This window comes from Zootermopsis nevadensis, unplaced genomic scaffold, assembly GCF_977971745.1.
Source record: "Zootermopsis nevadensis isolate Lab colony 2312 unplaced genomic scaffold, Znev_1.0 Znev_ptg000010l, whole genome shotgun sequence".
NCBI classification, from domain to species: Eukaryota; Metazoa; Arthropoda; class Insecta; order Blattodea; family Termopsidae; genus Zootermopsis; species Zootermopsis nevadensis.
In genome coordinates, this window is record NW_028259142.1 from 13,213,796 (window position 1) to 13,240,594 (window position 26,799).

General features: G+C 37.1%; 1 protein-coding gene and 1 long non-coding RNA gene across 5 annotated transcripts in view; both read right to left on the reverse strand.

Annotated features, from left to right (window-relative positions):
- Nucleotides 1-26,799, reverse strand: part of LOC110841493 (lysine-specific histone demethylase 1A) — a 502,755-nt gene that overhangs the window by 60,368 nt on the left and 415,588 nt on the right. The gene's annotated exons all lie outside the window — the stretch shown is intronic.
- The window catches only part of LOC110841501 (uncharacterized), a 122,720-nt gene continuing 118,441 nt past the window's right edge, over nucleotides 22,521-26,799 (reverse strand). The window contains exon 3 of the long non-coding RNA XR_015534408.1: nucleotides 22,521-22,934. This is a non-coding gene — a long non-coding RNA (uncharacterized LOC110841501). The remainder of the gene's footprint in view (nucleotides 22,935-26,799) is intronic.

A 26,799-nucleotide genomic window follows, 5' to 3' on the forward strand; every position in this document is an offset into this window, starting at 1 on the left:
TATATAAATTCCCTTCATTCCTTTAATAATGATAAGTAGTTTTGTAAAACAATAGGGCAATAGATATTCGGTTTATTATCATGCTGAGTAATGTGAGTTCTACGATAAATGAACCAAAGCCGTTGGCATTAAGAAGAACGCGACCACCCTATCTGCAGACAGTTCACTCCGGATCACATACCTGGTCCAGACACATAACTTTTATTACTGTTAGCCACATACACTGCTGTTTATAACCTGCAATTAATATGTCCCACAGAGCGCTTGAAAAAACAAAGGTAATAAATCTCCAATTTATTTCTATGTGAATGCCAAATCACATAATAATTATTTTTCATCCCTTCTAAGACAAACTCCATACAATTTATGGAGGTGTAAAAAGATACAAGAAGGAAAAATAAATGCAAGCCATGTTATACACACAGTAACTGAGCATCTGTTATGTTTTATATTTTCAACTGATCGCAGGGTTTTAATTAAATATCACAAGCTTTTGTCGAAGGATATGGTTACTCTAATAATGATGAAGTGGTTTTAGTGACTTTAAGACTGCCAATGATCAGTCCAGACAATTATTATTGTATTGTTTTTAGCAGTAAAAATTAATGCTATTACCAACATAGAAGCATTACGACTATCACACTGCATAAAGTCAGATGACATTTTTGTTATATTTTCTTAAATATTCACCGTATCAGAAAAAATGAAGTAAGATTTTGGGTATAGGCGATAGGTAAACTACAATTTACTTTGTCATATATCAATATTTTCTGTACAGTTTTTAGTGCAGTCCCTCACTATGTCAAAATTTCACCGACAGAAGTTAGAATACCAAATATGCAGACGGGCATATATTACTAACGTCGAGCAACGGATGTATATAAATTGTGTAAACCATCTCTGTACTTTATATGGAAGAGAGCATGGTGAGAATAAGACAATGATCAATCAGTATGAGTAAAAATTACCAAGAAAACCTCGCATGAATTAACAAGTCTTAACAACTTTCCTTAAGAACGAACGGTTTTGAAGAAATCTTGAAGACGAACAAACATGAAAGTTAAAGTATGAAAGAAAAATAATAAATGTCTTCTCACACTAATGCCATATGCTGAAGTAGAAACGTGTTCTGTGTTTTGCGTATTTTAAACACATACACCAACGCTATCTAGTAGTCACCCGCAAAAACAACTCTCCGATCTCTGGGTATGAATACCAACTAGGGCTACTTCAAATGGCCACGCAACGTACCTGATCTGTGGAAAGTTGTGGGTTCAATCTCCGATCAATGGCCACTGTATAGAAAGTCCAAAGCCTCAACACACGCATACAATGCGTCCTAAATTTCGAAATCCTGATTCGCTGAACTTAACAAACACATGGGCCGTCAGGCCGTATAAGCAGGTGGACAGGTGATGTTCATGAACTCGCGTGTCCTAGCTCCGCCTCGAGTATAACCGGGCGTGATGGCCATCTTTATCACGTGACCCCAAACACTGTGCGGTCATTGGCCAAGGGGAGGAGAGCACGTCACATACACTAACATCCGAGGCCACCTGAAAGTGGACATGCAGGTCTCCATCCGTGATACAATCCATCTAACGTTTTATAACTGTAATAAGCGAACACGAATTCCAAATTGGCCTATTCCATGCTTACAACTATCAATGCAATGATTTCTTTCCAGCTAACATCATATCCTGGGGAGGAAAGGTTTCTCTCTCGCGGAAGATTCATGCCGTTGCAAACAAGACAAGCGATTTCAAACATTGTGGAGTGCGTAATTATAATAGTGTCGACTAGGTCTGTATAATGATTAACGTTTCAGTTCGTAGGACACATATACTTTATGAAGCAATGCGAATTTTAATCTCGTGTTCAGCGCTTGGATTCTGGATCAGAGTATTACTAATTATGAATATCACAAACTCCAGTCTAGCAGCAGTTCATAAAACAGCACAAGTCAGCTGTTCAGAGTCACTTCTGTATTATTAAAATATGCTAATCAGTCACTTCTAATTTTGAGGACGGAAAAGCTTAGATTCTTGTGACAAACTTCATACTTTTATAGCTAATATTTATTACGTAGCTTTCAGTCTACTCATTAAAAGGAGAGATGTAAAACTGAGTCTACTTAAATAAATCGACCTGTAAACGTAACAGGTGTTCTAAATACATATCGCTAACTAAATACTTAATCATCACTTAGCAGCAAGTTAATAGACTGGAAGCAACTTTCTGTACTTAACTATCAATTAATAAAACTCTCTGTTGTCACAGTACTTAGCTATGACTTAGTAGCACACTGACAATTTCTGTTCTTAGCAATCGCTAATTAATGCTTGTTAAGTGACTGTATGTGCTTAAACATCTCTTACCAGTACGCTGACAGATCGGATGTCACTAACTGCACTTAAGCTTCGTTTACTAACGCTTGGTGAGGGGCGAGAAATCACCTGTTGTGCTTAACCATCAATTAGAAGCACTCGTTGAGAGACTGAATGTCATTTTTACCCATAACAGAACTCTACTTTTCAAACCCATGTAATTCTCCTTGATTCTTTTATAATAATAATAATAATAATAATAATAATAATAATTGAATTCATTTATTTAAGTGTTTGCCAACAGCAAGAAGTCTACAACAGGCAAACACTGATAATACATACAATAATATTGAAACAAAAATAAAAAATATTACAAAAACAGATTAACTAAACATATACATGTACAGTATTAAATATAATAGCCAAATACAGGCAAACCAAAAATAAATCAAACAATATTATACACAAAGAAAAACAAATGAAGAAATATAAATAAAAGCAAATAATCCACCTAGGGAAACACTAATATAAAAGTAAAACGCTAAAGAAATATAAGTAACAAATGACCAAGCCGAAATGTTGATTATTCTAAACGATTTCCTTTATTTTTTTTCTACTAGTAAATGCACACGAAACTTCGTTCACATCACAGTAAAAATATCGCTTTGTGTTGTAATTGTTTTTGTTCCATAACACGACTCTAAAAGACTTCATTTAGACGGTAGAGTAATTGACATAATGCCATGCGAACGTAGATCACGTATTTCTCTAACACGTCTCTTCTTTTCAGCGATGTAGTCATATATATAGCAAACACAACGCAGTTGTCATGCGTAAATAGCCTGATTTCTCAATTTGGAATTCAAAATTTCTATTCAAGGCGTTATAATATTGACACACGCTCCTTTTAATGTCCTTTGTCTCTCCAGTACTTCATTTGCGGGCTTCTAGTGTAATCTATCCCAAAGTGCATACAATTTCTACACATACACACACACGTATACAAGCAACTTGAAACGACGTTTTAATCGCTTCTTCAACTAATCCCACCCACCTCCTTCGCCTGACATAACAAAGCAAAACTGTATTTAACGATGTGTGCAATGATTGGCGCTTTGGGGCAAGATGTTATTGCAGCTCAACGTGGATGTCACAGAGCGTTTTTTTTCTCCAAATAATATTATAATAAGGTGCAGGTTAAAGCTAAAATATAATTGAGTCCTGTACAAGACGGGATACACAAATCCATGCATAATGCATAGTGTACTGTAAAGAACGGAGTGTTTTTTTTCTCCACGGTCTATGTAAAATCTATAGGCCCTCCACGGACACAAAGCCAAGCACACACAAGATGCGTTCCATAGCGAATAAGAATACTAAATAAACAACGTAATTCGTATGTAAATTATATGCTAAAAAGACTCTTTGCCTTAATATACAGTACCTATAGACCACGACATGTTTTTGACACTTTAATAAGAAGCAGTTTTTGAGAAAGCATAGCAGCGTAGGAATCCTAAAAGGAGGAAAACAGATAAGTTCGCTGTCCAAAAAACGCAACACAGGCCACAGAGTCATGGCGCTTTAATTATTTCACTGTACGTCTTTATGGCGTGGTGCTGAATCTCAGGGACTTGTTTAACTTATGTTATTATTCCTCGAGCATACTTACCCTCCGCATTACAGAAGTGAGTAGTGAGATTCCGCTTCGGCCATTCTACTCTCGGGGTCGCAGTCTCAGGAACCTATTTTCGAGAAAACGAGACCCCATCTGCACGTGGTGGTGACGAACAGAAGAAAAGAAATTACTTATCCAGCCGTGAGTGGACTGCAGCCAGATTTATCCAAAACGCAGTCTGACTCCAGACTCCCGAGAAACGCTAACCCCGTCAAACCCCGACATAACCTCTTTAAATTTCTAGCTACCAGAGTCGTCACCGTCAGAACTTAAGGCAGAATAATGATTATGAACTGATCCGCAAAATTTTTTTTAAGAACTGTACTTGTTGCCTTCTTACAAGTATTTGCACTATCAGAAAGTTATTAGATAAAACCTTAGAGACTCAATATATCGTCTTCAAAATCTAAGTAGTACAAATTATGACTATGGACAGCTCGGATGTAAGCCACTGCGTAAGTTAGGATTCGGTCTGTGAAGCGTAACGTGTTTTTATACTATTAAACTATTAATTTATTAAACATTCTTCATAAAACAACTTCATTCCTGTGATAGATTTAATTATATATTAACCGATTTCCTAGCCATCCTGTGCTTGCATACTTTTGAATGCCCAGCCTCTCCGAGTCAACCGTTACAGCTTTCAAAGGAAAAGCTATAGATAGGCCTGTGGATTTTCCCCATAACAAATTTGTACACATATTTGTTCTTTGATAAATCACCATACAGAATGTTACGGATCTGTAACAAACGGCGATTTGTACTTCATTTTGAAGTTAAACAAAGCAACTATGTACCCAAACAACATCAATGTAAATTAAACTAATATGGCCGACTGGTAAACCATGAACGTTCAAATAAACACCATATTTACAGCTGAACAAGAACACAATTAGTAAATAATTAAGGAGAAAGGATTATTCTAAATACAGATTTCTGCTTGGTTATATGTAAATTGTAATTTATTAGTCAGTAACACTGAGAGTATAGATCAAACATACAATCAGCATAATAAAACCAAATAAATAAGGCATGATCTATCAACAAATTTCAGTAATCAAACTGCTATCAAAAGAAACTTCTTGGTAGACATAAATATGAAGAGTGATTCAAACGTCCCTATGCACATACACGTCCTAGGCGGTACACGAGACTTGCGTATGTAATGTGACTGTACGACACTGATGACTTGTAACCCTAAGTTCACCATGAGAAATATATCTGCGTTCTTATCGGTACACAGGAACTTTTGAGTCACCCTATACAAAGTACGCAAAAAAACTCTCAAATCCTAGAGAGCGGATAAAGATACTTCAAGTCGTATTTCTTGTGTTCAGACCTTGTGATAAAACAGTATATTTTAACACGAGTATTTCAACGCATATTTGGCCTAAGTTATGTTTCAGAGAAGTTGCCAACTTCGGCTATACACTCAATATCGACTGGTCTATAGCCTATAGGCCTATAAATCAAAATAAAAAGGCATTCACATTATTGCTTATGTGCATGAATATTTTTACAAAATATTTCGAGCGTAAATTTGAAGTATCCATAAGTCTGTCTCTGTTCCCAAACTTTACGGCTTCACACCGCGTACATATAAAACGAAATGAACCTTACACAGGACACAAGAATGAAAAGAACGAAGCTGTATCCTTCCTTTCTTTCATTCTTTCCTCCTTCTTTATTTTCCTCTCCTTCTATATTTATTATGTTCCTTATGTTTCCTTCATCTACCTCTCACCATTAGTTATTTCTTTCTCCGTTTCCTTATTCTTCCGTCCTTAAAAGTATAAGCCACGTTCTCGAAGTGAAACACAAATTGTCATTGGTGATCGTACACCTGCTTAATTACACTAACATATTTTGTCCCTTCTGAACATGACGCAAAGATCATGTTTGTTAAACAAATTTAATAAAGTCCATAAGTATATGGACAGCGGAATTGGAGTAAGAGGGCAGATGTTCTACAACTACACAGACTATAATCTGCTACTATAATATAATATAATACGGTATAAAATTCAATTCAATTCAATTCAATTAATTTATTTACGTGTTTGCCAACAGCAAGAAGCCAATAACAGGCAAACACTGATAATATATACAATAATAGTGAAATAAAAATTAAAAATCTTACACAAACGGATTAACTAAACTTATAAATATACAGTATTAAATATAACTGCCAAGTACAGGCAAACCCAAAATAGAAACAATATTAACACAGAGCAAAAAATGAAGGAATATAAATAAAAACAAAATAATCCACGTAGGGAACACTAATATAATTGTAAAACTTTAAAAAATATAAAAAGACAGATAACCAAGCTAGATCATTTCCCTTGTTGAGAACGTTCGCTCAAGGGAGACAATGTTTGTGCTAAATACGTCCAAAGATTTACATACGTCATTTGCAGCGATGACGCACCTGGCTGAAGGACTATGCCTTAGTGCACTGCTCACACTAAAAGTAGAAAATTCTCTTATTTGCCTCGCCGGCACACGTAAACCAACAGCGTCCATAATGGAATGGCAATTTATTTTGCCCTTAAATACATTAATAAGAAATAACGCATCGAGATGTCGTCGTCTGGAATAAAGTGTTCTAAAATTTAAAGTAGATAGGATCAGTTCATATTTTCGGGGGATATTAAACTGGAAAAATCGGTAATTGCATAAACTGGCAAATTTTCTTTGAATATTTTCTAATTTATTAGAATCTGTCTGTGTAAGATTATTCCAAACGACCGAGGCATACTCAAGCTTTGACCTAATTAAAGCATTATATAAAACAACAAGGCTGTCTAAAGAGGAAAAATTATAAGTAATAAAACGAATAAGCCCTAAGGTCCTTAGTGCCTGGGAATGAACACAATTTACATGACAGTGAAAATACAGTTTACTGTCTAACAAAACACCAAGATCTTTTATACAGTCAGTACGGGAAATTAAAATATCACTGACAATGTAGTTAAATAAATACTGTTGGTTTTCCGTGTGAAAGATATAATTTTAATTTTCTCAATGTAAATTTCCATATTGTTAACATCACACCACTCATGTACGGAGTCGATATCTGTTTTAAGAGCTCTGCAGTCATCCACAGATTTAATATCACAATATAGTTTCAAATCATCAGCAAATAAGAGAAATGTAGAATACTTAATTTTGTCGCAAAGGTCGTTAATAAAAATATTAAATAAGAGAGGTCCCAAGGTAGAGCCTTGTGGAACTCCAGATAACACCGCGTAGAAAGAAGAAGACTGTCCTAAAATGCGAACAAAGGCAGATCTGGATGATAAATAACTTTGGAACCACTTGACATAAGGAGAAGATAGTCCAAATTTATTTAGCTTTTTCAAAAGAATAGAATGCGGGACTGAATCAAAGGCCTGCCTAAGATCAAAATACACAGAGTCGATCTGTCCCTGTGAACAAACCGACGGCTGAACATCATTAAGGTAGGTAACTAAATTAGTTACCGTAGATTTTGATTTACAAAAACCATGCTGACTGGGGTGTAATTTGAATTTGAAATAAAAGGAAAGGTGATCATGAACAATGCTTTCAAAAATTTTGGAGAGGTTATTAAGGATCGAAATAGGCCTATAGTTAGATACTAAGGCGCTGTTGCCTTTCTTAAAAATCGGCACAACAGCCGCTCGCTTCCATAACAAAGGAAAGTTCCCACTAGATAAACTAAGGTTGAAAATATAGCGTAAAAGAGGAGTTAAAATCTCAGAACAACCTTTTATGACGAAAGTCGGGATTTCATCGGGTCCGACGCATTTCGTCGAACGGAGACGACTAATTGCCCGCGTAACATCATCAACAGAGATACGAGGAATATTCAAAACATCAGAATAGGCGAAGTCAGAACTAGTCGTAACATTAACGCAAGAAGGGGAGTTAAAAACAGAACGAAAGCGGTCAGCAAAAGCCTCAGCGATTGCCTGGGGTTCCGTGATAAAACTGTCTCCAACTTTAATTTGTGTAATCGACTGGTCTTTCTTTTTGAAATTAGAAATATATTTCCAAAAGTGCTTTGGTTGGGTTTTCAAATTTTCTTCAATAGTTTTTAACCAAACCAATCTATCTGATTTAATAGTCAATTTAACTAGTTTACGATAGTGGGAAAAAACGCTATAATGATAATCAGTTTTAGATTTTTTGAATTTCTTAAGAGATGCATTCTTCTTTCTAATGTAGTAGACAAGAGTTTTGGAAAACCAATGAGGAAATGCAGAATTTCTGGGTTTTACAAGGGGAATAGCTAGGTTGATGGCCTTCGACACAGTAGCCGTGAGATTATTAACTGCAGCATCAACCGAGCTTTCATTAAGAACGCAAGACCAGTCAGAGTTTTCTAGGGTATGGTAAAGTAATAAGTAGTCTCCTTTCCCGTAATTGCGTCGAGGAGTAAGCGAGGTATGTTGATAGTCAAGACTTAGTTTAAGATTAAGGACAAGAGGCGGATGATAGTGGTCAGGAGGGACCAGCGAGTGAGGAGAAAGGGAAATGCTGAGATCGCTGAAGTTCGTAAAGACAAGGTCGAGCAGGGCATTGTTAGGAACGCAGTCGTTGCGCTGATTTAGACCAAGAAAGCAGGAGGTGGCGTAAAGAGAATTTCCTTTAATTTTGCTATAGTAATAACAATTAGAGGAAGGGGTGCCGTTTAGCCAGTCAAAATTGGGGACATTAAAATCTCCTAACATGACCACCCGATAGAGATGCGAGTTTAGGTTTACTTCTAAAGTGTTTAGATAATTTTTAATTGCTTTTATATCACAATCCGGCGCAAAGTAATGATTCCCTATAAGTAGACTGTGGTTGTCTCTAACAGGAATTTCAATCCACACACACTCTTCAATCGTTTCTAGATCATACCTTCGTTTAACGCCACGGAAAGACTTTGAAACTGCAGTCAGCACTCCGCCTCCCCGTTTTTTATTGGAGCTTACGTAATCCCTATCGGCACGAAACACGTAATAGGATTCAGGAAAAATATTATAACTTAATATAGAGTCATTAAGCCAGGTTTCCGTAATACAGTAAATTCCGGACGTGCCAGCGAAAACATTGTCAATGAATTTACTGCATTTGGTTCTTAGACCCCTGACATTTTGATAAAATATATCAAAATCACAGTTGTCAAGAACCATACTCAGTGGGAATCCGAGCCGCCCCCAGGCACAGTAGCCACACTGGCCGTAAAATAATAAGCGATATAATTTTGTACAACCTAAACCTCACATTACTAAGAACTTAAATACACTTCTGGGGTTATCTTGTTAGGTAGTTACTTGAATAATATTTGTAAGTAGTGCCTATCCACAAAACACGTGCTGCTCTATATTTTATAAAATATTTTCATAAATATGGATTATTTAAAGATTGTATAATACCAATAAACAATAAATGTTTGTCATCTAAAGAGTTATCCAAAATCATGACGTCCTGCAATGCGGTCCACTTAATGCCCGCTCGGTTTAAACACGATGGTTATACAGGGTGATTTAAAATGAACCTGTCCATTGCATCTGTAAAAACAAGTGCTGTGACGTGACTTATAACACACACAAATCACGTTCGCCACCTAGGGCGTATGTGCGCAAAGCAATTTTTAATCACTTCACACCCCCAATGCCTGTTAATACCACACTTACTAATCCCATAGACGCCTATACAGATGACAGACTGACGTCATACGTAAACAAAACCCACTTTTAAATATCATGTGTCTATGTAGCTATACATTTTAGGTATAAAACAACCCTATGTCAATGTTTATCCAGACCCGTTACAGTAGTTTATCCAGTCATAAAACAGATCGCGCCTGATTTCGCAACACTATACACAATGCGCTGTTTGAAAAACAAGGCGACCGGCAACATGTTTCGGACCGTGATGGTCACTGAATAAACTCCCGATACTCGATATACCTAATGAGGTGTATCAATGATCTTCATTCAGACATAAACTAACAAGAGACTACTAACAGCGTTTTGACTAATTTCTTGGCTCTAGGCTATTAGCTAGAGATCCCATAAACAGAGTAACTGAGATTCCTATCAAATCACGATTCATTTCTGAGAAATGAATTTATAAACCACAATCTGCTTAGGAATATGTAACCAGTAACTAATTACCTAATACTTAATCTTAAACATCCATATCTTGATCCAGAACAAAGTACTGAGGTGCCACGGTGACTGTGTTGGCAAAGAACTTTGCTGACTGTCTGAGAGTGTCAAATGAGTTGTGAAGAGTATCACGTTCCACGAAGCAAACAGCAGTGATTTATTTCAACAAACTATCGTCGTATTTGGTTGGATGTTCTAAGAAAACTCAAGTCACGATAGCCGATAACGCAGTGGAAATTTTAAAATTTTACCACGAGACCATAATTCCAAGATCGTTGCTCTTGGACCAAGATGAGGTTAAACGGGAAGTATTAAGGATACGAACGACTACGATATTTTTCACTGCAAATTTAACATCAATTAATAATAAAATTAAACAGACGGGATATATCAGTCAGTATATTATGTGTCACACTTCTTTAAAAATTAAACTATACGATTTTAAACGTCTCGGTACATGCCTAAGCAGGCACTTGGGAGGGGAGCGGAGGTATAGCTCCTCTCTTCCTTGACCTCGGCACTAGATGGGGGTGAGTGGTCAGCATCACGCCCCGGCCGGCTATACCCCCGGGAAAGGACCCCGGTACCCATTGTAGAGGAGGCTGGGTGGGCCCCAGAGCCGGTCTGGACGCAGAGGCTAGAGGAAAAATCCTCTGCCCCAAATTAACGATAGGCGTAGTTTATTAACCTCCAAAACACTCTCTGATATCTGAACATGGTACTACTTGGAATAGGTTAATATGCATGGATTGGATGGTCATTCAGTTATAGCTGCCACACCAGATCACTGTTTAGAAATGTCAGCATCTGACTCGTTATAACGTCACAGAGAATCGAACCTATACCTTCATAAATCAGAACTGGGAGCAGCCTTCATCACGACCCGACCACACTCGTAGCACGCGGTAATTTTAACAAAAAAGAAGTGAACAAAACCAACTTCTGTTCTGTTGGCAACATGTATTTATATCGATACTATCAGGTGCAAGCCCTCAAGCTCCTTGTACGGACATGGCACTTAGTCCATCCTGAATGAGGCTAGAGCGAATCGTGAGGGGGCATTCCTGTGAGTGGGTCCACTCAACCCCGAAATTTGGGTTCAAATAATATCTGGTGGTAAGACTACGTCCGTAATTGACATAAAATATTTCAGAGCATTTTAAGCCTATGGTACAGAATGCAGGACAAGACAGCTAATATCGAAATACAGCCAAGTTAACATCTTTGGGAAGGGCAATAACAGATCAAAATTACAATCATGACGAAGTTAAGAGTAGATAAGATTATGGGATTCGTGATACAGTTTAGTTCAAAAATTCCGTCTCCCTTCTCCTGCATAAAAACAGAAAAAATTAAGATTTCTGTCTTCTGGGTTGTTGCGCTGTGTAGTCTGGTCGATGTTTACCAACGTTTCAGGGGTCATACTGCCTCCGTCATCAGGGCGATGAGTCTGAAGATTTCTGTCTTCTGGGTTGTTGCGCTGTGTAGTATGGTCGATGTCCACCAACGTTTCAGAGGTCATATTGCCTCCGTCATCAGGGCGATGAGTCTGAAGATTTCTGTCTTCTGGGTTGTTGCGCTGTGTAGTATGGTCGATGTCCACCAACGTTTCAGAGGTCATATTGCCTCCATCATCAGGGCGATGAGTATGACGATTTCTGTCTTCTGGGTTGTTGCGCTGTGTAGTCTGGTCGATGTTAACCAACGTTTCATAGGTCATACTGCCTCCATCATCAGGGCTATGACCACACCGCGCAACAAACCAGAAGACAGAAATCTTCATACTCACCGCTGTGTAAACCTCAAATCTTACACAGAAAAAATTAAAATACATAAAAATATAACAAGAAAACAGACTGAGCGTGATTCAGAACAGTGCTGAGGACAATATATGCCCATAAGCCACAGAAAATAATAAGAGAACGGACATACATAATCAGCTTCATAATTTTTAGTCGTCATCACATGTTGTTAGAGCATGGTACTCAGTCTAAATGAGGACGAGTTGGACTGGACATATAGCATGCATGGAGAAGAGCAATGAGTAATCTAAAAACCTGAAGAGAAGAAACTACTTGGGAGACCTATACGTAAATGGAAGGAAAAATAAAATAAATCTTAAATAAACTATGTGAGGGCATGGAATGGATTAAACTGGCTAAAGGTAGTGACCAGTAGTCTCAGCAACGAAGGATTCCACAAAATACAGGGAAGTTCTTGAACATCTGAGCGACTGTCAGCTTCTCAATTCTGTTTCGTTTACTTAGTTAGTGCTTGATACTAAACACTTTACACATTTTTTTTAAAATAATTATGAGTAGTGTGTGGAGCAATATTTAATTGCGAATCGCGTAAAATTTTACAGAATTACGATTGATAAAGTTTATTTTACGAAGTCGCAACAATTACTAATGTTATGAACTGCAAAGTTCTGAAAGTGATTAAACAGTGTGAGATTTTTAAATTTAATCTTGGCATTTAGTCGGCGGGACTGAAGACGATGTCTCCAACAAGCAGTTTAAGAACTTAAGTTTCCCTAATTTGAACGAGAGAATTACCAGCTTGTCACGCACTGTAAGGGTCTCATTCTTGCGAGCAAATCGAAATCCTTAAGGAGTTTCATTATAAGATTAACAAATACGGTCTGAATAAAGCAGCGAGAACGTTTCACACAATTGCCTCCCTCCCTCCCCCGTGCAAAATACATATCAGTTGAAAAGATGAACAAAATTACATAATATTTTAAAGGACTTCACCTTCGGAGGACCTCGAAACTTATCACACATTTAACATATTACTGGTCCAGAGAATGGTTTTAAAATTACCATATGATTTGATCAGCTTCTGCTTAATTTTAAGTACTATCAAGATCTAAAACCATTCTTGTTCTTCCTACCCATTTAAAAATTGCGCTACGGCTATAGGAAGTTAGTAAGTAGCCGGTCTACGGCCAACCTTCCTCACAGAAACGAAAGTTTGCCTTCAAGCGTAAAAATCTAATGGTAATGCATTACGTACCTACTACACTATCACGCTTTTTGTAAATGCTAACGTGTATCTACAAACCCTTCAATTCACTGAAAGCATCCGTGTGAACGTATCAATTTGTAAATCGCTTCAAATAAGTACGATATGAAATACGCATTGAAATGTAGCCACGTCTACTGGGTGGCTAGCCGACAACTGCGTCTTAAGTACCACTGCTTCTTATATGAGAAAAAAAAACATAATGCCTTAAATAGTAAGTTTAAAGATTTATTGGACGAAGACCCTATTTGAGAACATGACGGAAGCCAGCTGTAATCAAAGGAACGCGTCTTTCAAAAGGTTCGTTTATGAAACTGTTCGTTGAAGGCACCATAAAAATTTACTTATTGGTAGAGAATTTTCCTGAAACGGATTTCGACCATTCCCCATACGTTACATTCATCATATCTTCCTTGGACAATCACCCAACAATATTATAAAAGAGTACGCATTGTTAATTTGTTATTCTTCTACTTCTACCAGACTCCAAGCCGCAAAACCCCAGGAGATAATCATTTACACAATCAGCGTTGTGAGAATATGAAACATCTTACCAAAGAGGAACTAATTTTTGTTTTACCCTATTTGGCTTTCAGTTCTTTTGGAAATCGAAAAAGATTGAACAGTTTCTGAAAGAAACAACAAGAAATATCTTAAGAATCTATTCTTACACCAATATCTGAAGCAATATCTAATTTATTTCACATCAGTTCAGAAAATACTGAGCCACTAGTGACCCCATCTACATCAAAGTCAGTCCCAAACATTACGTTCTGAATCGCAGTATCAAAAGACATTCTGCATCAAGGGTCATGGTATAACGCAGGAACAAGAACAGCTCTAAATCGCATCACTCTTCTAGCCATGGAATTAAATCAGAGTTTAAGTCAACAACCTACAACAGTTGCTTATTAATTACTTGAACAGTGTTAATAACCTTATTACGCCGGCAAATACACAGCGTAACGATGCGTGCTGCGCTCTGCTGGTGACTCAATCACTCAGCTTCGTTCTGTATCACGTATTCCGAGCCGCTGCCCCATTGTTTATCGGCAATTAATCTAAACTGAGCAACCTCTACAAAACATTGGCTGAACCAACCAATTAATAGATTCATCTTTTTCTCGTATAACATGAGAAAAATAGGTTCATCGCACCAACTGCTTGAGGTCAGAGACCTTATGTATCCTGAAGGAGTGTGCCGGAGGTTTAAAACTTCTCGTCTTCAAAATATTCCCCAAAAGGAAGCAAAGAACACGAAAAGCAGTTATAATTTTGCAATGTTATCTACCGGCCGAATTCACTAAAAATATCAGAGAATGGACGGAGATTAAATTAATAAAGAAGAACTTTTTAAGTGGATAAGAAATTCGTTATAAAATGGCTGTCTTCTGGGATAATACGCCTCTCAAACTTTGGTACACCTCCACCAGATTACATGGCACCATCGTCATATTCGCCACTATCAAATTTTAAAATATTTTAGAAATCTGGAAGGTACGAAATAAATTAGAATAGGTTGATCTAACTTTCATCTTCCATCGGATCAAGAATGGTTTGCCCGTTGGACTCAAGGGTCAAGATTCCCCTCCTAAAACTATTTTTAAAAACTCACACATTTATCAATAACCCTCCCCCTTAAAATAAGAGATTACGTTTCACATCCATATAGAATAACTAATCTAATTACATATTTAAAATCTGAATAACTATAAAATAAACGTTACGGAGAGAAAGGTCATGAACTTGCTCTAAGAAACTTTGGCTTAGTTTTAACCAACGAATCCATGTCGGTCATGAACTGTATAGGAGAAATATACACATTACTTTGGTTAAGGGAGAGCCAATTCGTGACGAGACGGACATGAAATTAAATAGCTGCTGGAGCACGTCCCCTTTACTGTTCGTACTCCAACATTGATTGCCTCGTGAAGTTTCAGCTATGGCTGTAAATTGTGATTAATGATTTGTGGGGTGACTCTGTGCCCTGGTTGACACTGACACCCCCCCCCCCCCCCCACATATTTGGTTCTGACCTTGGTCTTCAAACTGCCCTTTCTTCCTAGAAATTTGACAATAAAGAGTACGTAAGAATAAATGTGTATTAGAAGACAGTAAATGAGGGAATCACGACTCATAACAAAAGAGTGACAAAGTAATCCAATGAATGCAACTGCCGTTTGGAGTGGCATCTGGTGTCAGTTCTGGGAATTTGACATGTTTGACAGACAACACTCTATTACATGAACAACTTAAAGAGTACTAGCTATATGCAAACTATTTGTTAAGATCATCAAACATCGCGTCTTATATTCAATTTATCCTCCACACTATGAACTTAGTGGGACGCGTATTCAAAAAATTAGTGTAAGAATTTTGTGTCTTATAAATCAGCGTTTCTAACCTTACTCGCACCGCGGACCACTACCCCAAAAATACCTCGTATATTTTTGATTAAATAAAATATATACTAATTAAAATATAGACAGGGACTACAGTCAATAAAAGTTTTTGTGTAAAAACAAAATTTTTACTAGCATTAATTCTAATAAATCTAAAATGAAAGCATAAGTTGACTTTGTGTTCTACTGAATGGACAACTGAGGAAAATTAAATGAATTGGAACTGGATTCCCAGAATTGTGCCTGATAATATAAAACCACGCCATTTGACATTCCGCTGTATTTGGCAGACACATCAAGTAGAAATGACAATGAAATAACCTTCAAAGAAAAAGTTCTGGGAGTGACTTATAAAAAGGGGAAGAAACAAGAGGATGAAGAAAGTTACATAATGGGAAACCTCATAATTTCTATTCTCGCCCAGAAATTATTGGGGTGATCGAATCAGGGATGATGAAATTGGTGTGACATGTAGCATGCATAGGAAGGTTAGAAATACAAACAAGATCTATCAGGAATGTCACAGGTTGCAGCTACGAGGAAAATTTGATGTAATGTAGTGATGGGCGGCGTCTTGTGAACACGGTGATGAACCTTTGGAAATTTTCTTGGTCAAACGAATAACTATCAGTTTTCAAGACAGCCTTCGTATAAATAAGTTAGTCGTTGAAGATTTCGCCCTGATGACGGAGGTAGTATGACCTCCGAAACGTTGGTAAACATCTACCAGACTACACAGCGCAACAACCCAGAATACAGAAATCTTCATCGCCCTGGTGACGGAGGCAGTATGACCTCAGTAATGTTAACATCTACCAGACTAAACGGCACAACAACCCAGAAGACAGAAATCTTCATCGCCCTGATGACGGAGGCAGTATGACCCCTGAAACGTTGGTAAACATCGACCAGACTACACAGCGCAACAACCCAGAAGACAGAAATCTTCATCGCCCTGATGACGGAGGCAGTATGACCTCTGAAACGTTGGTTAACATCTACCAGACTACACAGCGCAACAACCCAGAAGACAGAAATCTTCATCGCCCTGATGACGGAGGCAGTATGACCTCTGAAACGTTGGTTAACATCTACCAGACTACACAGCGCAACAACCCAGAAGACAGAAATCTTCATACTCATCGCCCTGATGACGGAGGCAGTATGACCTCCGAAACGTTGGTTAACATCGACCAGACAACACAGCGCAACAACCCAGAAGGCAGAAATCTTCATACTCATCGCTGTGAAAACCTCAAACCTTACAAGTTAGTGGTTATTTGTTAGTTATAATAGAATGCAAAATAAAGTAACGAAGAAGATCACCAGCACAATATCCAGTTTGGTGTGTGGCAGCTATTTCAAGCTTGTGGTTCACACTTAGTCTGTTTGACGTAACTTTAGCACTGGACTGACAATCATGTCACAACATGGAATCGAAATTCTAAGATCATCAGCCGCCCCTAAACATATGCCATGGTATTTCTTGTTGGCTATTGCGGGCTTCTATTAAAAGCCTGTGATGCAGCCCAAATTTAAAGCTGGATTTATGTACACTCAGGCAACTGTCATTTCAGTCGAGACCTCAGCCCACATCAATTAGACTCACAACTCAAACCGGCTTTTTGGAAAGCATCAACAATACAACGACGTCTTCATTTGTTTTGCTGAATTATTACCAGTTAGTTTAAAGGATCTAGCGATGAATGTAAACAACTTTTCACAAACAGGCTCTGAGGCCCTATCAGCCCTCTGTCCAATGGGTACTCGAAGTCCCTTACCGGAGTGTAAAGCGCGGCCACCCCATCTAGTGCCGAAATCAAGAACGAGTAGGAGCTATACCTCAACTCCCCCCCCCCCCCCAAACGCCATCAAAGCGTGTAGATTGGTCAGCTTTACTTTAATTATTGTTCCATGTATAAAATTATCAGAATTAAAAACATCGACAACAGTAAAGAACGATATAAAAGGAATTTAACTATATTCAGTCTCATAAATATTTTACAACTGAATCGATACATCTCTCTTCGTTATGTGAGAGATAATTGTCATCCACTACCTAGTATCACGTTAACTAACCAGGCTATTATTACATTTTAAGATTGTACCTCACATTCTACATACACGCAGATCAACTTGTCTTCCTGAAGAAAGACGTAAAATGCGGACGACCGCCTTGCCGCTTGCGTTCTCGTGGTGATATCCTCCTTAATCATGGTCGACCAACTTCTTAGTGTACATTTAAAACTCAATTATAATTTGTCAAGAACTTGTCAAGTCCCAAAGTATTGTCTCAGGAGGCAGAATACAACATCCTTAATGCAAGCTAGTCCCTCTCTTTATACAGTCACACATTCATCCTCGTGTGCTTCTTCGTACTTTAAATGATCTTAGGGAAGACATTTTAAGAGAACTGTCAGGGAAAACATCAAGAAAGCCGTGAAGTGTCGCTGTCTCGTCAACAACTCAAGTACAGCATCAAGTGAGTGCGGTGGGAGTTTATTACAGCCCATAAAAGATGTCTTCATTAGAAACAAGCGCCACCTGGTAGAAGGTAATTCAAACCAAGCCTTAGCTTAATTGACGTTGTCTTAGAAATGTTGGTAGCAAACTGCTGGCTTTAACAAAACAATTGTACAAATAACCGTATATATGCGTACGGTTTAATACTTTACTTCGCGTTTGTAATGTACACATATGGTACGTATTCTTTTGGATATCGTGAATTGATACATTTAAGAATTTAAGACTTATTTGTGAATCTGGAGTTCGATGTGTATATTCGTCAACTACCTGAAGACGGTATCTTGATATGTCCCACCATCTGTGAGCAATGGATGCGTAATTGTGCAATGCTATTTTATTCTATTTCATGTATATCATACCATAAATTCGAAGAGACAGCGATGAGTTTCTGCGGTAAACATTGGCCTACGTGTAGTTATTCCGATGTTCATGAAGGGTAACTGCACTCTACAGAGTTAGTTCATAACTTATTGCTGATATGCATTACAACATTCTAATTTATTTCAGAAATGTTTGTTCCAAGATAATTTCCCAGCTCGTTAGGCATTTATGAACGTTTTTAATATCCATTTCTGAGGTACGAAGTTTCTGTTTAGGCATATTATAAAAAAAATATATTACTTTCATTGTATATTATTTGGACCACAAAAATATTCCTGTAAAGACAAAGTTCCACTTTATTCAGTTTCCATTTTACTTGCCTTTGCTGTAACTAAATATCAAAATGGACCACGTAACGAAGCAGAGAGCACCATGCCTCGACCACTCCATACAGTTTCAGAAGCTTTAGGCTGTGGAACGTAAACCGGTCTGAGCTGTGATACAAGTCTGCATATTTTTATAAAATATTGCTTTTGCCCTCTGCGTCAGTAAAGTCATTTTCAGAAAATGTATGACAGAATTAATTTCGTAAATTAGTTCGTGGAAACAGAGATCAAGTTGCGTACGGATCATGCATTTCCAGGAATTTAATTACAAGCCACTTCAATATAAAGTTTCAGACCAACGTACAATAACATGAAAGTTTAATCAAGCTCGATCGAAACGCCGGTTCCATTCGTTCGGCATCATCAGCACAGCTGTTTCAACAATGCCCAAAATATTGTAAACAACAATAAGTGTTACGTAAAAATAAAAACTTAAAAGTTTAATCGTAAACTACAAAGTTCACTCTCTCATGTTTTAAAATATTGCCTTTACATTTAATTTCGGAGGACACCCATGTAAGTTAACATCTCCTCGGATTACAATAAAAAACATAAAATTTAAAATTCTTTAACACAATTCATAAGTGGCCTGTATTAAGAATTTCACATACTATCATGGAAAATAAAGATTCAGTTCATTTAAAATATTAGTTATTGGATTAGAAGTATGTTGCTATTAAACACAGCAAACTTCTAATCTGAAATATAAAATTTGAGAAAAATTCGTTCTTTCAGACACATAAAAGTCGTTAACAACGCAAACACAATTGCGCTCCAAAGTTTCCAGTAACCTTTCCAAGTCGATTAAATGCCACTTAAATTGCATTCCAGTAACATGGGACTGATTTCGTTAGCATAATTAAAGGCACAGAACTGGAACTCGTGGCCTAGTTTAATCTACTATCACAACGACATTCACATGTCCTAGCCAAGTAAAATCATACACAGAGATGACTGTCTTTGTAGGGCTGTGTAGTCTTATAGAAGTTGCTGCCTCCATCATCCGGGCGATAAGTCATCTCCCGGATGATGGTGACCGTGGTTTTTCGTAGTATTCCTAAGTACCTCCAGACGCATAATGGGGCAGTGCCTTAAATTATGTCACGACCACTTCCTTCCAAGTCCTTTTATATTCAGCAGTCATTAATAGACAGTCTTATCTACTGATAGCGCCGTTAAATAAACTATACATAAAATACATTGAGATATAAAGGTCACGCGGAGGTAAATCTCCACACATTCTAGACCTTGAAAATACCTGGAGGTGAGCAGAGTGGTCCTTATGGCGGGGGCTAGAGTGACGGTAGCCCCGGGTCCCGCGCAACTTGACGTCAGTAATATCAAGTTCACAGGTTACCGGCTTTCATATTATTTTGTACAAATTTTAAAGAGGGGCCCACATATGATTGCTTCGCCCCAGGTCCCCCCCCCCCCCAAGGGATGACTCTGGGGGTTAGTGAGCTTCATATTCCAGTCAATGTAACAATTCTTTCCCTTGAGAGAATTGAACTCCGGTCTTCCTACCCATAGTCTACTAACCGAGTTCCCGGCTAATTCCTTAGGTAGATGTTAGGAAGAAACTCGAGGTGGTAGGGTTGCACCTTTTGATTCACGGCATGTCCCACGCCTTCGGTCACTCACAGCTGTTATATCAACAATGATCAAGCAAGTTTGCGCTTCCAAGAATTCTGTAACATCAGGTTTTCAGTAAACTCATTATACCAAGAATTAACTTGAAAGATATAAAAAACATATGGTTTTAGGTTCATACATATATTTTAAAAGTGTACTTGTATGCTTCAAATTGCTCAAGAAAAATTAGTGACCTAAATGATTTACAGAACACAAAGAATTTGAAGCACGAATAAGCCTATCAAGTTTCCTGATAAAAGGTGGTTATATCTCATAACGTTAGAGTAAAGACACGTACATAAGTCGTTTAGCTATCTTACAGCTAATCATTAGTCAAATGAAGAAAGCATGTTCAGCATCGTGTGAAATGGGATAGAACATGGCTCTGGTATACTCCCTCAACCTGTTCGACATTTTTCAAAACCCATTCATGTGTATGCATGGCCTTTGAAACTAAGATTCTTTCGTAATGGTCCCTATTAATCTAGTACGGAGTTCAGTATCTGCATTTGAAGTTACAATTATTCTGCTGACTACTGTATAATACACATAAAGGAACAAGATGTCGAGCATCGTAAATTATGTTCTAACCTCCCTTAGAATACAGGTCTCGGTGATGTAAATTTTAAAGAGTTCAACGACAATTTTAATGCGTATGAATTAATTTGACACCTTAATTGATCTTATGAATGAAATCCTCCTGCACTTGATAGAACCGGATTCGGTAAACGGACGATCCACGTGGAATATATTTCTAACAATTCTATTTAGTGCATTCAATAAGGCTCTGATGACGGAGTCTTAATAGCACATGCCTATTAACATTTCGTATGCAGTTATAAAATAGAAACAAGAAAAATAAAGACTTAGATGATCCTATATTTTTAATATTACAATACAGCATCCCGGTTGTGTTTTTACAAAATTACAGTCTATTATTTGGTAAAATTATATTTTGTATGTGGCTATATCAAATTATATAACATATACTATAGTTTTAATCTGTAAGTTTGATTTCATTCGATGTATTATAAATATATGGACAGAAACAGAATTTTTCGACCATTAATATATCAGATTAACAAGTTTAGTGCCAATATACTAAAAATCGATACAAACAAAACAACTACCATATTATTTGTTGTATTTTAATTGTTCAAAAATAGAAGGATTGTATTTCCTGCCAGAGCTGATGTAGTCCTTCTTTGCCATCAAGGACGGTCGTATTTACTAATACAAAATGGCAGATGTCAGACATGCAGCCATCTCAAGGCGATCAACGTTGCAAGAGTGAAAAAATTCCTTCTGTTCGGTTAGACCTAAGTTTCAAAGTGCCTTCTTCACTCACCTATTTGCCACTAATGGTCATTTATTGCGTAAGTAAGCACACTGTTGCAAAGATATTCACATTAGAGATATCACAGCACCAGCAATTATTTTCGTTGTATTTTGTTACATACGGGCCATATAAAAATTCGGTCCAATAAGAGTTAATTCTCTTGCTGACAGATTAACAATATAACATGGATGCTTCAGTGAATAAGAGTCACTGGGTCTAATCTCTTTTCGTTCTACATTTCTGAGCGCATGAAAATGTTCCAAGGGCAAGTTAAAATCTGAATTTGATTCATATTTTTCCAAGTACTCAATTATATCCGAAACCACTTTCAATTAATCTCATGTCTGTCGATTAAGGATCTGAGCAAAGTACTAGGGCCAGCCGCAGTGGCCACGCGGTCTGAGGCATGAACCTGGGACCGTGGATTCGAGTCCCACTCAAGGAATGGAGTTTGTCCGCGTCTTTCTGTGTTTGTATAGGTAGAGGCCTTGCGTCGGGCTGATCACTCATCCAAGGAGTCCTACCATTGTCCAAATAGATCAATTGAATAAAAAAAAACCTCGACACCTACGGGTAAAAGAGGATGAGAGAAAGAAAGAAAGAAAGAAAGAAAGAAAGAAAGAAAGAAAGTAATAGTTATTAAGAAACAACTAGCAAAAATAAAACTAATCTGACAACTTTCAATGTCAACCGATACGAAATTTAATAAAATTCCGTTAAGTGGTTAGGGAAATGAAATATGCAACGGAACATACACGAGTTCCATGTCTTCATTTTATGAGCTTTGAGTAAATGATGTATCAACATTCATGTACAAACGGTTGTGAATAATTTAGATCCTGAAGTACAGTGGCTGAGATTTTTTCTTTTGTAAGGTTCGTTTAAATTAAAAAACTTTTAAACAACACACAAAACTAATTTTCTTGTTAATATTTGGCACTTTCGACAAAGCTTACAGCGTTTATTCAAGTAGCTTCCATAACTCTACTCGCCCTATGATTCAATATTTATTATACGGTCCCACACTTCAAGTTCGTCGCTATCATCTGCATACAATATATAAAGACACATATAATCCCGCAGTATATACTGCTATGTTGTTGTTTGGACTGGCAGAAAACGTTCCGCAAAGAAGCTAATCCGCTCCGATCTGCAAAATTAGACCAATAATTATGTGAGCGGAGTTACTGCATGATTTATGTAATACTTATAAACTAATTAATTTGCAATGTGTGTACTGATTCAGGTACATTAATGCAACTTTAAAAAAGTTTTCTTAATACAAATTATCACCTTCTTCGAATCTCGTCTTTAAGTAATCCATTAAGAAACCTCTGAATAAAACATCAACACAAGTTCAACTAGAAAGGTTGCTCACTACAAAGAAAGAATCGTACAAGTCTGACAGTATCTCTTAACAAAATACACAAATACATTAAAAATGCGTAGGTTTATATACCCACATCAGAACGCTTTTCTGTCAGTAATACTAATCTGAGGTATCAAATTTATGTAACAGTTTTGTATGTAGGTTCAGTAATTATATGTGGAAATCTATTTTTATCAACAAAATCATTCATGAGTCTGAAGTGTTATACAGTACGTTCAGAAAGTCACCGTGGATTTTCGGTTATGTTGTAATGTACAACCTGGCAACACTCACAATGACAGTGTGGTGACTCGGCACTGACAATACTGCCAGTCAGTGGTTAATTGGACAGTGATTTATCGAGCACCCTGTATTAAACAATGTTTCATTGCCAGATATAAGTCTATAGAAAAACCTACGCCATTCTGTTCTGTTTATTGTCTCACATCGGGTATGTAGAATTTCACACAAAAGTATCGCCCTAAAGGAATGTATTTCATATGGTTCGTCGAACATGTGTTCGAAAACTATAAAAGTTATGCTTTGTGTGAGAGGCTGGGTGCGAATTGATGGGTGGCGAGTATACAAAATGAAAATTCGTTTACTGTACTCATCAATCGTTACATGTTTGACCCTGTGTAATTTATTCTATTTGAAATAGCGTCTGACACGTTAAGATGGAAACTGCCTGTTGGCACGATATGCAGAGGAAATAGGAGTGTCTTGATGAATTTCTTGATAAAAATAAAAACACCAAGTTTTCGTTGTTTAAAGTTTGGCGCTTAAGAGGCGGCAAACCTCTGAGATAACTTCTATAATGAGATCCTATAAAGCTGCTAAAACAAATTCTGTTGTGGATGAGAAGGAAAATTATTAGGGTTCACTACTGATCTATTAACTGTCTGATTTCTTTCCTCCAAAGATTAATCGGTCACAACGAACGATAATACAGTTTTCAAAAGTAATAATGCAAGATAAAACAATATATTGCATACATTTTCTGAAATTTAAGTTATGTATATGATTACTATTAGGTATATGTCTTATTATCCTATCAATTATTACAATTTTTAATATTTATGATCATAATCTGCATCAAAAGATATTTCCACTAACTTAAAGAAAAATAAAAAGAACGGATGAATCCCTTAGTCGATTAACTGAAAAGTACGTTTCGTTTACGTGTAACGCCTACCTGTTGCACAGTCTACATACAATATGTTCTAATTAGTGCAGCCAAAAGCAGATGGCAGATCAATAGCAAAAGATTGGATAACGTCTTCGAATTGCACACTTAATATATTCTGTTATATTTAATAGTAACCGTTTTCAATATCGTTGAGATGTATACAAATATTATTTATCATGTCTCTACGATACGCCTGCTTACAAATATATGCAATTTTCATACAATACATGTTCCTCTCATGTGAACGCTTGGTAAGACACGCCCAAAAATGTATTTCGGAACTTAGATAAAATAAACCTTAAAATAAATTTCCTCGGGTGTTTCTACTAAATTTTTAAATGTCATATAAGATAAGCGAACAACACCTTATGGGGTCGACAATGTGCATCTGCAAATCTGTCGCGTCTTTCGCCACACTGTTACAACGACCACCTCGAAACATTGTTATAATATTGTTGTGTTCCTTTACACTGTAAAACACAGACAACAGAAACCTTTCATAAAGGCATTCCACAGGAAACAATTTCTGAATCACCTCCAGACAACCTACAGGAAACGGGATGGATTTAAGATTTATAGCAACCTGGACGTCATACAGCACTCATTTGTATCTTCCCTTTTAGTGTTAAATCACAAATCACGGTTAGGTAAGCGGCCACGCCCTGGCAAAGAAGTAACTAGCCTATAAACACATGGAAAGAAGAAAAGTGTTAAAACATTACATCCTTTTGCAACAGCAATTTATACACAGTAGGACCACACTTCAAATATGTTTCAACTTGAAAGACTAATATTAATCAGTCTTCCATGCGCCATGATTATGAGGGCTACTACTGCTTTTGTCAAGCACACTGTATCGGCAAGTATATTTTTTACAAACAACTTAAGCTACTGTTGAATATCTCAATGGGGTGTAAAGTCGTACGCCAAAGTCATCCGAATAATGACCATGACAACATGATTTATTCTGCACGGCACAATTCAGTGACAACTCAGATAAAAAGGTAGCGGACTGTCCGAGGATCGGAATCCTATTTGTCTCACAGTCTAATTACGGTCAGAACATTTAGATGTTTTAAAATGTTGTCTTCTAGGTTGTTGCATCATGCTGACACGTGAGAGTACAACGCATTTCAGAGGAATTATCCCTCCCATCTTGAATATGGACAGAACATGTTCGTCAGAAGATTTGGTGTACAACCACAAGCCTGCACCGCGCAACAACCTAGACGATTGCCACAATCTAAACACACACTGCCTTCAAAACCTCAAATCCTGCATTCAGAAATTTATTTACAGCTTTATGTAATATTAAAATAGAAGAGACTTCATAAGCACACTGGATATTCGCATTTAAATGTCATTCCCGAGTTTAATAAGAATTTAGTTTCAAATAGGATAAACGGGGTATGGGAGGGAAAAGAAATCCGTATCAAATTTTAGTCAAAAACTGTAAGATAATATACAAGTTCAGAGATTTTAGTGTAAATAATAGGGAAAACTAAAAAGAAAATCCTATGGTACAATATGGACCAATGGCGAGGTCTTGTTAAGACAGTAATGAGCCGCTGGGCTCCATAAAAGACAGAACGTTCCCCGGATAACTGACCAATTATTAGTTTCTCAAGAAGGAATCTGCTTCAAGCGACTATTAATCGATATTCTAACATTATCTAATATGCAAATTAGGCTTAATTAGAGGCATATCAGATTTTGCGTGCATTTTATACCAATCGACGTTATGGTGCCTTAAAACTTGAACATATTTCCGCTTTCTATACACATCTATAAGTACGAACTAAAATTCAGGTCATTATTTCGTCAACCACAAGCATAAAACGATCTAATATGAAATATTAGTGATTTGAAATTGGAGAAATAATTTATTAAAATGCCAGACTGTAATTTTAACAGCCTTATACCTGTCACATAAGCATCTTTCCCGAGTTTTAAATACACAAGGGAAAAAACTTGTAAATTACTCAGCTAACTTAGAATTGTTGGGGGGAACTTAGAGATGGACATTTAGGCCAGGCGGGAAAATAACATAAGCTTAGGGATCAGTTACTTGTAAGACAAGAAATTAGGTGTTAATAATGTAATTAATCTCAAGGAAACAATGTAGTAAAGTGAATTGACTGAACTGCTTAGGGTATTAGCGTTATTACGTTTCGTCTTTTACCACCCAAGGGTTATAAATCGATTTATATAATACGCAATTGTTGGTAGCTTGGTTAGCTAGTGATCATAAATATATGTGTTGTTACAGCCGTTGCCATTACAATGCTGTTAATGGATTTGGGGTCTGTATGCTGGTTGGTCGGTGATGATTTGTCTTATGGAATAACATTTATTATCATGTATGTTGTTACAGCCGTTACTATGATAATGCTGTTAAGTAATTTTGGGCCGTATGTCTTCTATATGTGTTGCTTGATTAGTTGTCAATTGCTGTTA